This window comes from Schistocerca cancellata, chromosome 7, assembly GCF_023864275.1.
Source record: "Schistocerca cancellata isolate TAMUIC-IGC-003103 chromosome 7, iqSchCanc2.1, whole genome shotgun sequence".
In the NCBI taxonomy this organism is placed as follows: domain Eukaryota; kingdom Metazoa; phylum Arthropoda; class Insecta; order Orthoptera; family Acrididae; genus Schistocerca; species Schistocerca cancellata.
The window spans coordinates 547910488-547922687 of record NC_064632.1 but is presented as its reverse complement, the minus strand read 5'-3'; positions in this window follow the sequence as shown (position 1 = coordinate 547922687).

Below are 12200 nucleotides of genomic sequence, written 5' to 3'. Positions count from 1 at the left end.
GAAAGACACGGGAAAGTGTTTCAGCTACTACAAGATGAACAAGGAAACGTTTCAGTATATCCTTACAGCTGTTCCACACGGAATTTCGAAACGGTCGAACTTCAGGGAAACTGTACAACCTGAAGAACATTTTGCTTTAACATTGAGATATTGTATTGTATGTTATCCGGGGACCTAGAAACGACGGAGATGCTCCTTCGTCGCCACAATCGCAGTGGTCCACAACCCCACAACGACTACCGCAGTGCCGGCTGCGGTGGTCTCGCGGTTCTAGGCGCTCAGTTCGGGGCCGCGCGACTGCTACGGTCGCAGGTTCGAATCCTGCCTCGGGCATGGATGTGTGTGATGTCCTTAGATTACTTAGGTTTAATTAGTTCTACGTTCTAGGCGACTGATGATCACAGATGTTGAGTCCCATAGTGCTCAGAGCCATTTGAACCATTTGACTACCGTAGTCCACCCATCCTCTGCCCCACACCGAACCCAGGGTTATTGTGCGGTTCGGCCCCCGGTGGACGCCCCAAGGAACGTCTCACACCAGACCAGTGTAACCCCTATGTTTGCGTGGTAAAGTAATGGTGTGGTAAAGTAATGGTGGTGAACACGTACATGGAGAACTTGTTTGCGCAGCAATGGCCGACACAGTGTAACTGAGGCGGAATAAGGAGAACCAGACCGCATTCGCCAAGGCAGATGGGAAACCACCTAAAAACCATCCACAGACTGGCCGCTTCACCGGACCTGGACACAAATCCGCCGGACGGATTCGTGCCGGGGACCAGGTGCTCCTTCCCGCCCGGAAAGCCGTGCGTTAGACTGCACAGCCAACCGGGCGGGCCAACATTGAGATAAGTTGCACACATAGCCAATGCCTTCGAAACTGTGTGAGCCACGCGCGGCTCGTGTTCGTGCCGTTTATTGCTTGACATCTTGTCTTTGCAGTACTGCCGTCTCGTTTCTTATTCGATTTACTGGCGCCACTAAGTTGCTGGCTTGCCTGCCCGTGAGTGGCAGCAGCAGCTGGAGCGACCGCTAGTATTTCCGGGTTTTCGTTGTGTCGGGAGTTGAGTCGGGATGGAGCTGCAATGAACTCCGGACAGCCATGACTCGCCGTCGCCGACACACATGATTTGAGTGGCGACGATCTTGGTTGGTCGGTCGGTCGGTCGGTCGTCCCATCGGACGACGTGTATTTGGTCGTCATCCCCTTCTGGGATCTCTGTGTGTGTTGACTTGTGATTCATCCTCGTTGTTACAGACAGACTGGTCTTAGTAGTGTTCAATTTGTTTGTGGGAGTGTTTTCGTGGAACCGTGTGTAGCGTGTGTGGTTTTGACTGAACAGTTATTTTAATGCTGTCTGCATGTTGGATTAAGTCCGTCGGTTGAGACGGAGCAGCGAGGAAGTCTTCGCGGCGTGAGGCCGGGCCGTAGAGTTGTGGCGATTCGTGAATGAGTCGTTCGTTTGAACGACTCTAAATAAAGAGTCGTAAGAATCGAATCGTGATACGGACGAATCGTCGTTCAAAAGAATCGCAAGAACGATTGCGCGTTTCCGAGTCGTGACGATTCCAAGTTCCAACGATTCCTCGAGTCTTAGTATGCTATGCTTCGAAGGTAACTTCCGAATCACGCCGAGTCGCGCCGAATGATTACGACCGCCAGATGGCAGTCAAGTGGAGGATGCGTGTGAACAAAGGAAGGAATTTGCACCACCTTTCGCACAAATCGACTGCACTTTCGTGGCGTACTCAAATAAAACAATAGATGCAATCAAATCAAACGTGACCTTTCATCATTTAAGGTATTACACGTATAAATTGAGAATCACACTTGTAACGATATATGCATGTTTACTATTTATGGCATATCTTATCATGACACAGATTCTAACCCCATTGAAAATTTCAGACATGTCCTGCCATCTGTAAGATGTAGAACTTTTTGCATTCTGTAACAATCGTGCCATCGCAGACTGAATCGTGAAAGAATCGTGAACGAATCGTAGGAATCGATTCGCAAAGTGATATTGAATCGTAGGAATCGAATGGGGAAAAAGAATCGTGTTGCCCAACTCTACCAGGCCGGGACAGGACCGCTGGCGGCGTGCACGCGCTGTCGGATCGTGAGGCGCTACCTGCGAGAGCAACAAAGTTCGTTGTCCACTGAACCTGCATGCTTAAGTTGAGTTATCAGTTAAGCTGTTATGAAACCTCAACTACTGTGACATCTCTTCGTTCATTTGAGGTGTTGTTGCTCCCTGGGCCGTTTGGGCTAGCAGCAACGTACGATGTGTTGGAGTCGGCAAAATCTTGCAGCTGTCTTCCTGTATTGTGATTAATTATTAAAGTGACTGTTACTTGCCAGTGAAGTGCACCAGCGGTATTTTCTGCCCTGTGGCCGTTAACGCCCCAGTTACCTGCCCTGGTCGTTAGCGTAGTTTTGCGGCAGTGTGCCTTTCCTCGTCATGTTAATGCTGTCCGGCACGGCGTGTAGTTCGGTAGCATTTTAAGTTTGTTCCCTTGGCTGTTTTAGACGCCAATTTTTAAAAACGTAGTGCTATACGTATCCTTGTCCTCGGCCGATACTTTCCATCAGTGTGACGGTGGTCAGACAGAAGGGAATTGGTTAAACTCTTGGTCGGTCCTTGGCCATCACTAGTTTGGGTTGCCACCCGATTAGTTCAACTCTTGGATGCCTGTCTCACCCCACCTTACGTTTGAGCTACCTTCTCACACCGACCATTGGAACGCTTCTGAGCACCACTTGTTCTGTTTGTTTTAGATCGTGATTTTCATTTTAGTTTGAAGTACTGTGCAAGGCCTTCGGCCGTGTATTAATTCATTCTTTTTAAATTTTACATTAAGGCCTTCAGCCGCGTTAAATTAAAATTTTGGAGATTGATTTTATTTTATAAAAAAATTTCCTTAAAATTGGTTCTATCTGAAATTGTTTATACACTCCTGGAAATGGAAAAAAGAACACATTGACACCGGTGTGTCAGACCCACCATACTTGCTCCGGACACTGCGAGAGGGCTGTACAAGCAATGATCACACGCACGGCACAGCGGACACACCAGGAACCGCGGTGTTGGCCGTCGAATGGCGCTAGCTGCGCAGCATTTGTGCACCGCCGCCGTCAGTGTCAGCCAGTTTGCCGTGGCATACGGAGCTCCATCGCAGTCTTTAACACTGGTAGCATGCCGCGACAGCGTGGACGTGAACCGTATGTGCAGTTGACGGACTTTGAGCGAGGGCGTATAGTGGGCATGCGGGAGGCCGGGTGGACGTACCGCCGAATTGCTCAACACGTGGGGCGTGAGGTCTCCACAGTACATCGATGTTGTCGCCAGTGGTCGGCGGAAGGTGCACGTGCCCGTCGACCTGGGACCGGACCGCAGCGACGCACGGATGCACGCCAAGACCGTAGGATCCTAGGCAGTGCCGTAGGGGACCGCACCGCCACTTCCCAGCAAATTAGGGACACTGTTGCTCCTGGGGTATCGGCGAGGACCATTCGCAACCGTCTCCCTGAAGCTGGGCTACGGTCCCGCACACCGTTAGGCCGTCTTCCGCTCACGCCCCAACATCGTGCAGCCCGCCTCCAGTGGTGTCGCGACAGGCGTGAATGGAGGGACGAATGGAGACGTGTCGTCTTCAGCGATGAGAGTCGCTTCTGCCTTGGTGCCAATGATGGTCGTATGCGTGTTTGGCGCCGTGCAGGTGAGCGCCACAATCAGGACTGCATACGACCGAGGCACACAGGGCCAACACCCGGCATCATGGTGTGGGGAGCGATCTCCTACACTGGCCGTACACCACTGGTTATCATCGAGGGGACACTGAATAGTGCACGGTACATCCAAACCGTCATCGAACCCATCGTTCTACCATTCCTAGACCGGCAAGGGAACTTGCTGTTCCAACAGGACAATGCACGTCCGCATGTATCCCGTGCCACCCAACGTACTCTAGAAGGTGTAAGTCAACTACCCTGGCCAGCAAGATCTCCGGATCTGTCCCCCATTGAGCATGTTTGGGACTGGATGAAGCGTCGTCTCACGCGGTCTGCACGTCCAGCTCGAACGCTGGTCCAACTGAGGCGCCAGGTGGAAATGGCATGGCAAGCCGTTCCACAGGACTACATCCAGCATCTCTACGATCGTCTCCATGGGAGAATAGCAGCCTGCATTGCTGCGAAAGGTGGATATACACTGTACTAGTGCCGACATTGTGCATGCTCTGTTGCCTGTGTCTATGTGCCTGTGGTTCTGTCAGTGTGATCATGTGATGTATCTGGCCCCAGGAATGTGTCAATAAAGTTTCCCCTTCCTGGGACAATGAATTCACGGTGTTCTTATTTCAATTTCCAGGAGTGTATATTCCAGACCCTAAGCTGTTAGTTGTTCGATGTGTTACGTGTGGCCTTCAGCCGAGGGTTTACGTGAACCCCTTTTAACAAGGCCTTCAGCCGTATGTATTCTTTAAACGAAAATTTTTTTATATGAAGGAAGAGGTTTATTTTAAATTGTTTGTCTGACTTGTTGTTCAGGCCTTCAGCCGTTGTTTCAAATTTGTTTATGGCCTTCAGCCATGCAAGTTAATATTTCTTTAATCAGGCTTTCAGCCGTTCTGTTGTAAGTTTAAAAAGAAATTTCTTGGCTAGAAAAAATTGTTTATTAATGTTTGTTAATCATAGTTGTCCTTCAGACGTGTAGTGTAGGCCTTCAGCCACTAATTGTTTTCAGTTGCATGTTTTTTTAAAAAAATTACCTTCTATTTTTAATTGCTTTTGATTTCTAAGCCAGGCCTTCAGCTGTTCTTGTTTTTTTGGTGTGGTTTTGGGCCTTGAGCCCAGAAAGCATCTCAAGTTTTCTTTAACTAGGCCTTCAGCCATATTGTTTAGTTGTGATCTTTTAAAGAAATGTGTAAATGAGTGGTTTTTAGAAAAATAAAGTTGTGTGTGTGATTGTGCAACTCACAGTAACTGTTTACGGCCCCATCCACAATCATAACCTTATCCTTTGCGCTCTCTGAAGTACCTACCAACCTGGTTTCACTGTGCAGTGTTAGTCTTATAATAATATTCCTGAAGTATATTACAAAATGTTGTACGAAAAATTTGTAACAACTGAGAGCTCGTAGTAGGATTTATATACACGTAAATGGAGAAATTGTTATATGAAAATTGGTCTGGAAATGCTTGGTTTCCACGTTACAGCTCATTTTCTTCGGCTCATGGGAAACACACACGAACAGAAAGAAACAGCATACCACGTGCAACTCCTTCTCACAGGAGATGTTCAATGTGCCCTCCATGGGCACCGAATACCTGCATCGACCCGACGTCGTGATGAATCTCGAATACGCTGATGTATTCCCGGAGTATTGCGTATGGTTTCACAGCCTTCCATAAAGGGCGTGGACAAATAAGAGTCCAGTGGGTTTAGGTTCGGAGAGCGTGGAGGCAAGACAACTGATCCATCTCCGCCTATCCATCTGTTATTGCAATTGATCCATCTCTACCTATCCGTTATTGCCTGGTCTCCACGCTCTCCGGAAATAACCTACTGGACTTTTATCTGTGGGGGCATTTGAAAGCTCTTGTGCAAGGAACCCCGTACAAGATGTACGGAGTCTGTGTCCGTACTATGAAAGGCTACGAATCCATAATCAACACTCCGGGGATTCAGCATCGTTTCCGAAATTCACTGTGACGTTGGATTGATGGATGTATCGTTGCCCATATTTTTTTAGCGTTTAACAATTTTACAAAAAACGGGAAACAAATTCATCTCCAAAATTATTATATAAATTACACCTTCACATTTCAGTCTTTTGTACGAAATTCTGCAGGAAGTTGTCGATTGAGTTATTGCTTAAATGACGCTTCTGTAAAATTCACATTACATTTTCTTTTTCTTTTTTCTTCCGTGAGGTTTCATGTTAAAATACTACCACAAGCATTACATATTGGAATCTCTAAAAAATTCGCGTATGTAAGCCGGTATTTAGGATGACGAGTTACTTTCTCGTATTCATCCCTTAAGTACGCCAGGTACTTTAAATTAGCCGTTAATTTAAGTCCAAAAATTATATGCACTCTCTGTGCCATGATCCACGTCGTTGCACGTCACTTTTTGGGAAACGGTTTCCATTCTGGTATCATGGCATTAGACACCTTCATATTGCGTATGTCCGTTCTATTAATCAGTCGAATCATGTCCCTTGCTGTGTGCCGTATCTCGACAAAATTCAGGCACTCAAAACGATGTTCAATTGTGTCTTGCGAATTACAGTTTACACATGCGGCTGACGGTTTTAACTGGATGGGGTAAAGCGTAGAGTTGGTCTGTATTATCCGGTTTATCACTTTGTACCAAGTCGATCTGGCGCCTTCTGTTATTATTTTCATCGCTAAATTTTCCCATGCCCTTTTCCAGTTGCGCTGCGTAGTCACAGCTCCCGTTCACTAGGAATTGGTATTCCGTTGAGAGTTATAGCCATGTTACGAACTTTTTCTTATTTTAGGACGTCTGCTGGTACGTCGCTTTTATTGAGACAATAATTTCGGTCAAAGCTTAATGAGTGTGGGATACCGACAATGGAAACCGGCGCTGAGTGTGATGACGGGCGATATTTGTAAAGCAATGCAGCAGTGGGTGAGTGTGGTCTCTTTTCTATTAACACTTCCTTCTGTTGATGAGTCGTGCCAAGTATTTTGCGTGCTAGTCCGTTAGTCTTAGTCCAACCTCATTTAAGCTGACTATGCAGGTAGGCAGAGAAACCTTAAAGATTTCACCCCCTCCCCCATATAAACCAGTATATCGCTTGATGTATAGTCCTCCCGACTTTTTATTTTTTATTTTATTTATTTATTTGGCAGCGGGAGGACCTCAGCCAAGTGCTGCGCTTTTGCGAGTACTTGGTTGCGTTCTGTTCCTATGTATTTCCCGTGATTAATGAGTTGTAGAAAATGAAAACAAAACAGGGAAACAAAGCATTTCCAGACCCATGTTCATATAACGTAATTTATTCGTCTACGCGTGAGGAATGTGTCCTGCAATTTGTACCGTATATTATTGTCACACCATATATATTGTCTACGGTAAAACATTCCGTTAATGAATATGTCCTCATTCACAAAACCTAAAAGCACCTGCGCGTCCGTAGTTGGTATTTACGTTCAAAACACACCCACACACAAATAGCAGCCGGCCGGGGTGGCCGAGCGGTTCTAGGCGCTTCAGTCTGGAACCGCGCGACCGCTACGGTCGCAGGTTCGAATCCTGCCTGGATGTGTGTGATGTCCTTAGGTTAGTTAGGTTTAAGTAGTTCTAAGTTCTAGGGGACAGATGACATCAGATGTTGAGTCCCATAGTGCTCACAAGGAAATCTTCCCATCGCACACCCCTGAGATTTGGTTATAAGTTGGCACAGTGGACAGGCCTTGAAAAACTGAACACAGATAACTCGAGAAAACAGGAAGAAGTTGTGTGGCACTATAAAAAAATAAGCAAAATATACAAACTGAGTAGTCCATGTGCAAGATATGCAACATCAAGGTTAGTGTGAGCTTAGGAGAACCGTGGTCCCGTGGTTAGCGTGAGCAACTGCAGAACGAGAGGTCTTTGGTTCAAGTCGTCCCTCGAGTGAAACGTTTAATTTCTTATTTTCAGGCAGTTACTTTGCGAAGCTGCACAGGCACACAGAGCAGTATTGTTTACGTGATCGTGTGTCAATTATCAAAGTTCTGGTACTCACACATAATCAACTACACTCTCCAAAATTCCAGGACATGTTAAGATTTGCTTGGTCATTTGCAGGATTTGACGGTCTACACACGGAAAAATTTGAAAACCTTAAAAACATATGTTTTGACAGAGCACAAGGAAAACTGCGACTGTGAAACTGTTGCATTAATTTGTTGCTGTTTGTGTGACAAACTCTTATGTTTTCGTCACTTTTTTGGGAGTGATTATCACATCCATAAGAAAACCTAAATCAGGCAAGGCAGAAGATCTTTTTACCCATGTGGGTCGACAACATATTCCTGTCATGTGACGCACATGCCGTCACCAGTGTCGTATAGAATATATCAGACGTGTTTTCCTGTGGAGGATTCGGCTGACCTATGACCTTGCGATAAAATGTTTTCGGTTCCCATTGGAGAGGCACGTCCTTTCGTCTACTAATCGCACGGTTTTGCGGTGCGGTCGCAAAACACAGACACTAAACTTATTACAGTGAACAGGGACGTCAATGAACAAACGGACAGATCATAACTTTGCGAAAATAAAGAAAGTTAACTTTTCACTCGAGGGAAGACTTCAACCAAGGACCTCTCGTTCCGCAGCTGCTCACGCTAACTACGGGACCACGGCGCTCCTAAGCTCAGATGATCATCGATGTTGCCTATCTTGCGTATGGACTACTCCGTTTGTATCTTTTGCTTATTTTTTCGTAGTTCCACACAACTTCTTGCTTTTTTATCGATTGATCTGTGTTCAGTTTTTCAAGGCCTATCGATTGTGCCAACTTCCGGTTGTGTTGTCAGGACTGGTTACGCAACTAAATCTGAGGGGGGGGTGCGATGGGGAGGTTCCCTTGTCAGAACCATTTGAACCATTTGAACAGATAGCAATAAGCGCTCGTTTGCACCGACTATGTCCGACTTAATCCAACCAATCCCATTCCAAAAGGATTCGACCGTCAAGTCGGCCGTGACTGACGGTATGCGGCCGACTTGGTCGTGTGCAATGGAGGCGTGCCAATGCGTGTGGCGTTAGCCAGGACGTCCACTGCGGCCGTATTCCTCTGCTTAACAGGTTGTCCGTATGGTCGTACGACTACGGCCGACCGATAAAGTTCGTGCACTGCATCCGACCAATATCCGACACATGGCCGCCAACCAGCCAGTCGCGAGGTAACTGAACGCTGTCAAAACTTGGACTATTTTCAATAGCTGTTTTTCTAAGACTCGACACGACTGGAAAATGAAGATTTCGGCAAATAATTATTGAGACTGTTACTAGTTATGCAACATCGTACTTGAAAGTCGGTGGAAGAACCAGCAGTTGTATTCAGTTGTAGCTAATACAAACAAAAAAAAAAAAAAAAAATCTCGCCTTTCAGCGGGAACCGCAGTGTCAGTACAGCGTACTGAATGCGAGATAAATTTATGACGTTCTTTTGCGCCGAGTAAGTGCACGAAGGTAAGCGGGTTGAATATGGTACTTCTGAAAATATTTGTTACTTACAAGGGAACCTCCCCATCGCACCCCCCTCAGATTTAGTTATAAGTAGGCACAGTGGATAGGCCTTGAAAAACTAAACACAGATCAATCGAGAAAACAGGAAGAAGTTGTGTGGAACTATGAAAAAATAAGCAAAATATACAAACTGAGTAGTCCATGCGCAAGATACGCAACATCAAGGAGAATCTGAGCCCAGGAGCACCGTGGTCCCGTGGTTAGCGTGAGCAGCTGCGGAATGTGAGGTTCTCGGTTTAAGTCTTCCCTCGGGTGAAAAGTTTACTATCTCTATTTTTGCAAAGTTATGATCTGTCCGTTCGTTCATTGACATCTCTGTTCACTGTAATAAGTTTAGTGTCTGTGTTTTGCGACCGCACCGCAAAACCGTGCGATTAGTAGACACGCCTCTCCAATGGGAACCGAAAACATTTGATCGCAAGGTCATAGGTCAACCGATTCCTCCACAGGAAAACACGTCTGATATATTCTATACAACACTGGTGACGGCATGTGCGTCACATGACAGGAATATGTCAACCCACCTAACTTGTACACTTGGCGAATGGGTAAAAAGTTTCTTCTACCTTGCGCGATTTAGGTTTTCTTGTGGATGTGATAATCACTCCCAAAAAAGTGATAAAAACATAAGCGTTTGTCACATAATCTGAAAAAAAAGTTAAAAATTTTATCCAAGGGAAGGCTTGAACCAGGGACCTCTCGTTCCGCAGCTGCTCACGATAACCACAGGACCATGGCACGCCAGAGCTTACTACTTCCTTGTTATTGCTTATCTTGCACATGGGCTACTCAGTTTGTACATTTTGCTTATTTTTTCATAGTTCCATACAACTTCTTCCTGTTTTCTCGATTGATCTGTGTTCAGTTTTACAAGGCCTATCCACTGTGCCAACTTATAACTAAATCTGAGGGGGGTGCGATGGGGAGGTTCCCTTGTTAGTGTAACTGTATGGTTCAAGGTGTTCTTCTCAGTGTAGATTTTAAACACAGTTACCAAAACTTTTTAAATGGTCTTAGTAATGTAGTGCTTGTAATAGGTCCTTGACGTACTAAAAGACCAGAGAATTCAATGGAAAAATATCACATGTTATTTTTCCAAGATCTGTACTGCTTCTGTCACCACTGCACATTAAGGTGATGTGACTGACGTAAGCAAGATAGGATTGTAGGGAATCTTCAGGTTCTTCTGAATTTTGTTTTTAAATACAGTTTGTAGAATTTCTAAAATCTTACTGAATATTCACTGAACGTCATGTATCACAAATTCAGTAAATTCGATGACACAGTTTAATGTTTTTTAAATATCTTCAACATTTCGCGGCCCTGTCAGCAACTGTGTAAATATTAATTGTAATTTTAATGATTAACAGCCTCAGTTGCACTGTTTGCCTAGAATTTACCTAGGCTTCAGTCGGGATAACCCAACCTTCTTCAGAATAATGAGTTCCAGTACAGCACTCGTGGCTGCCGCATCGCGGTCGCGAAGTGGGGCCGAGGCAGTTCCACATATGTTTTATAGTCTGACGATAATTAATGGATTTGTAGTTTTAGCTTGACAATGTCCACTATGGAAAGACGGTAGTTACTGTTATTCTGAAAAAGGTTGGGTTATCCCAAATGAAACCTAGGTAAATTCTAGGCAAACAGTGCAAGTGAGGCTGTTAAATATTAAAATTAAAATTAATGTTTTTTACTGTTTTATGATCAGTGTTTCCACTTTGCTTCCACTGTCATGTCCTCTGCCACTTTCAACCAGAGTGTCCTCTGTGAGTCGTTGTGTTGACATCTCTTGTCTTGCGTATTCCAGAGTGACCAGTTGCCATTCAGAAGACTTACAAGCTTCTGTACGCCAATAGCTGATAAATGTGAAACACACCCAGCCACCAGTAACAACAGGTGCTGGCTTGCACGAGCTACGTGTGACCAATCATATTTCACTGGGATCCATCCGTCAGCCAGCTGTGTAAGGCCGTATGCTGTCATATTTGTCGTGTGCAGTGGACGCATTGCATTGTCTCTGTACGTCTTGGTATTGGCCGCGTGCGGTAGTGTACGGCCGTCCAAGTAGTTGGGTGAATACGGTTCCAGCGGAAGCTCAACTGTAGCCATCGTGAAGTGATATATTTCCATAGAACTAACATTGGCGTTCATAGAATAGATTCGTTGACAACAGTTTTCGTGCGGAGCTGTCTCCTACTACCAGTTCCTCTGCCACCCCCTCTTCCCCCCCTCGCCCCTTTTCTCGTCCCATTCTCCTGTCGTCAATTGTAAGCCGGACAGTTGTTCATTGTTCTGGGGTGGGCTGAGCGTGTGTAGGATCGGAATGGGCGTGAAATGGAAACGACAGTGAAAATCCGATGAAGCTCTGCACTTACGTGTTGGGCAGTGTCTCTGGTGTGCCTATAGATCACGTGAAGTTCTGAGTCAGTTCTGAGCACAGAGTGAGCACGTAAAGATGCCTGGAATACCGTCTCCCGCCGAGTATGGGTGTGCCGTTAGAGCTTTCGCCTGATTTCATGCAACCCCACGTAACATACCTGCCGTGCATTTCCCTCTTCGTGACATTTCTCGGAGGCACACTGCAGGGGCAACGAGGACGTCCGGTGAAGCGTTCAATGAGACATGTTTGAACACGCACCATACACACCATACTGCCCGGACTTGGCTCCTTCTGAAGTTCATTTCCGCTCACATGAATCGCTGGCTTTGAAAACATTTTGGCACGTACAACGAACTGCAGACCAGCGGAGAGAAGGGATGGAAAACACAGGTGGCTGCCTTTGATGACGAAGGTATCGGAAAGTTTGTACAAACGCTACCAGAAACGTTTAAGTCGGAGCAGCGACTATGTAGAGAAGTAGATGGAAGGCGTAGAAAAACTGTTACAAATAAAAGGTTTATTGCGCTTTTCATTTCGCAACCAATACG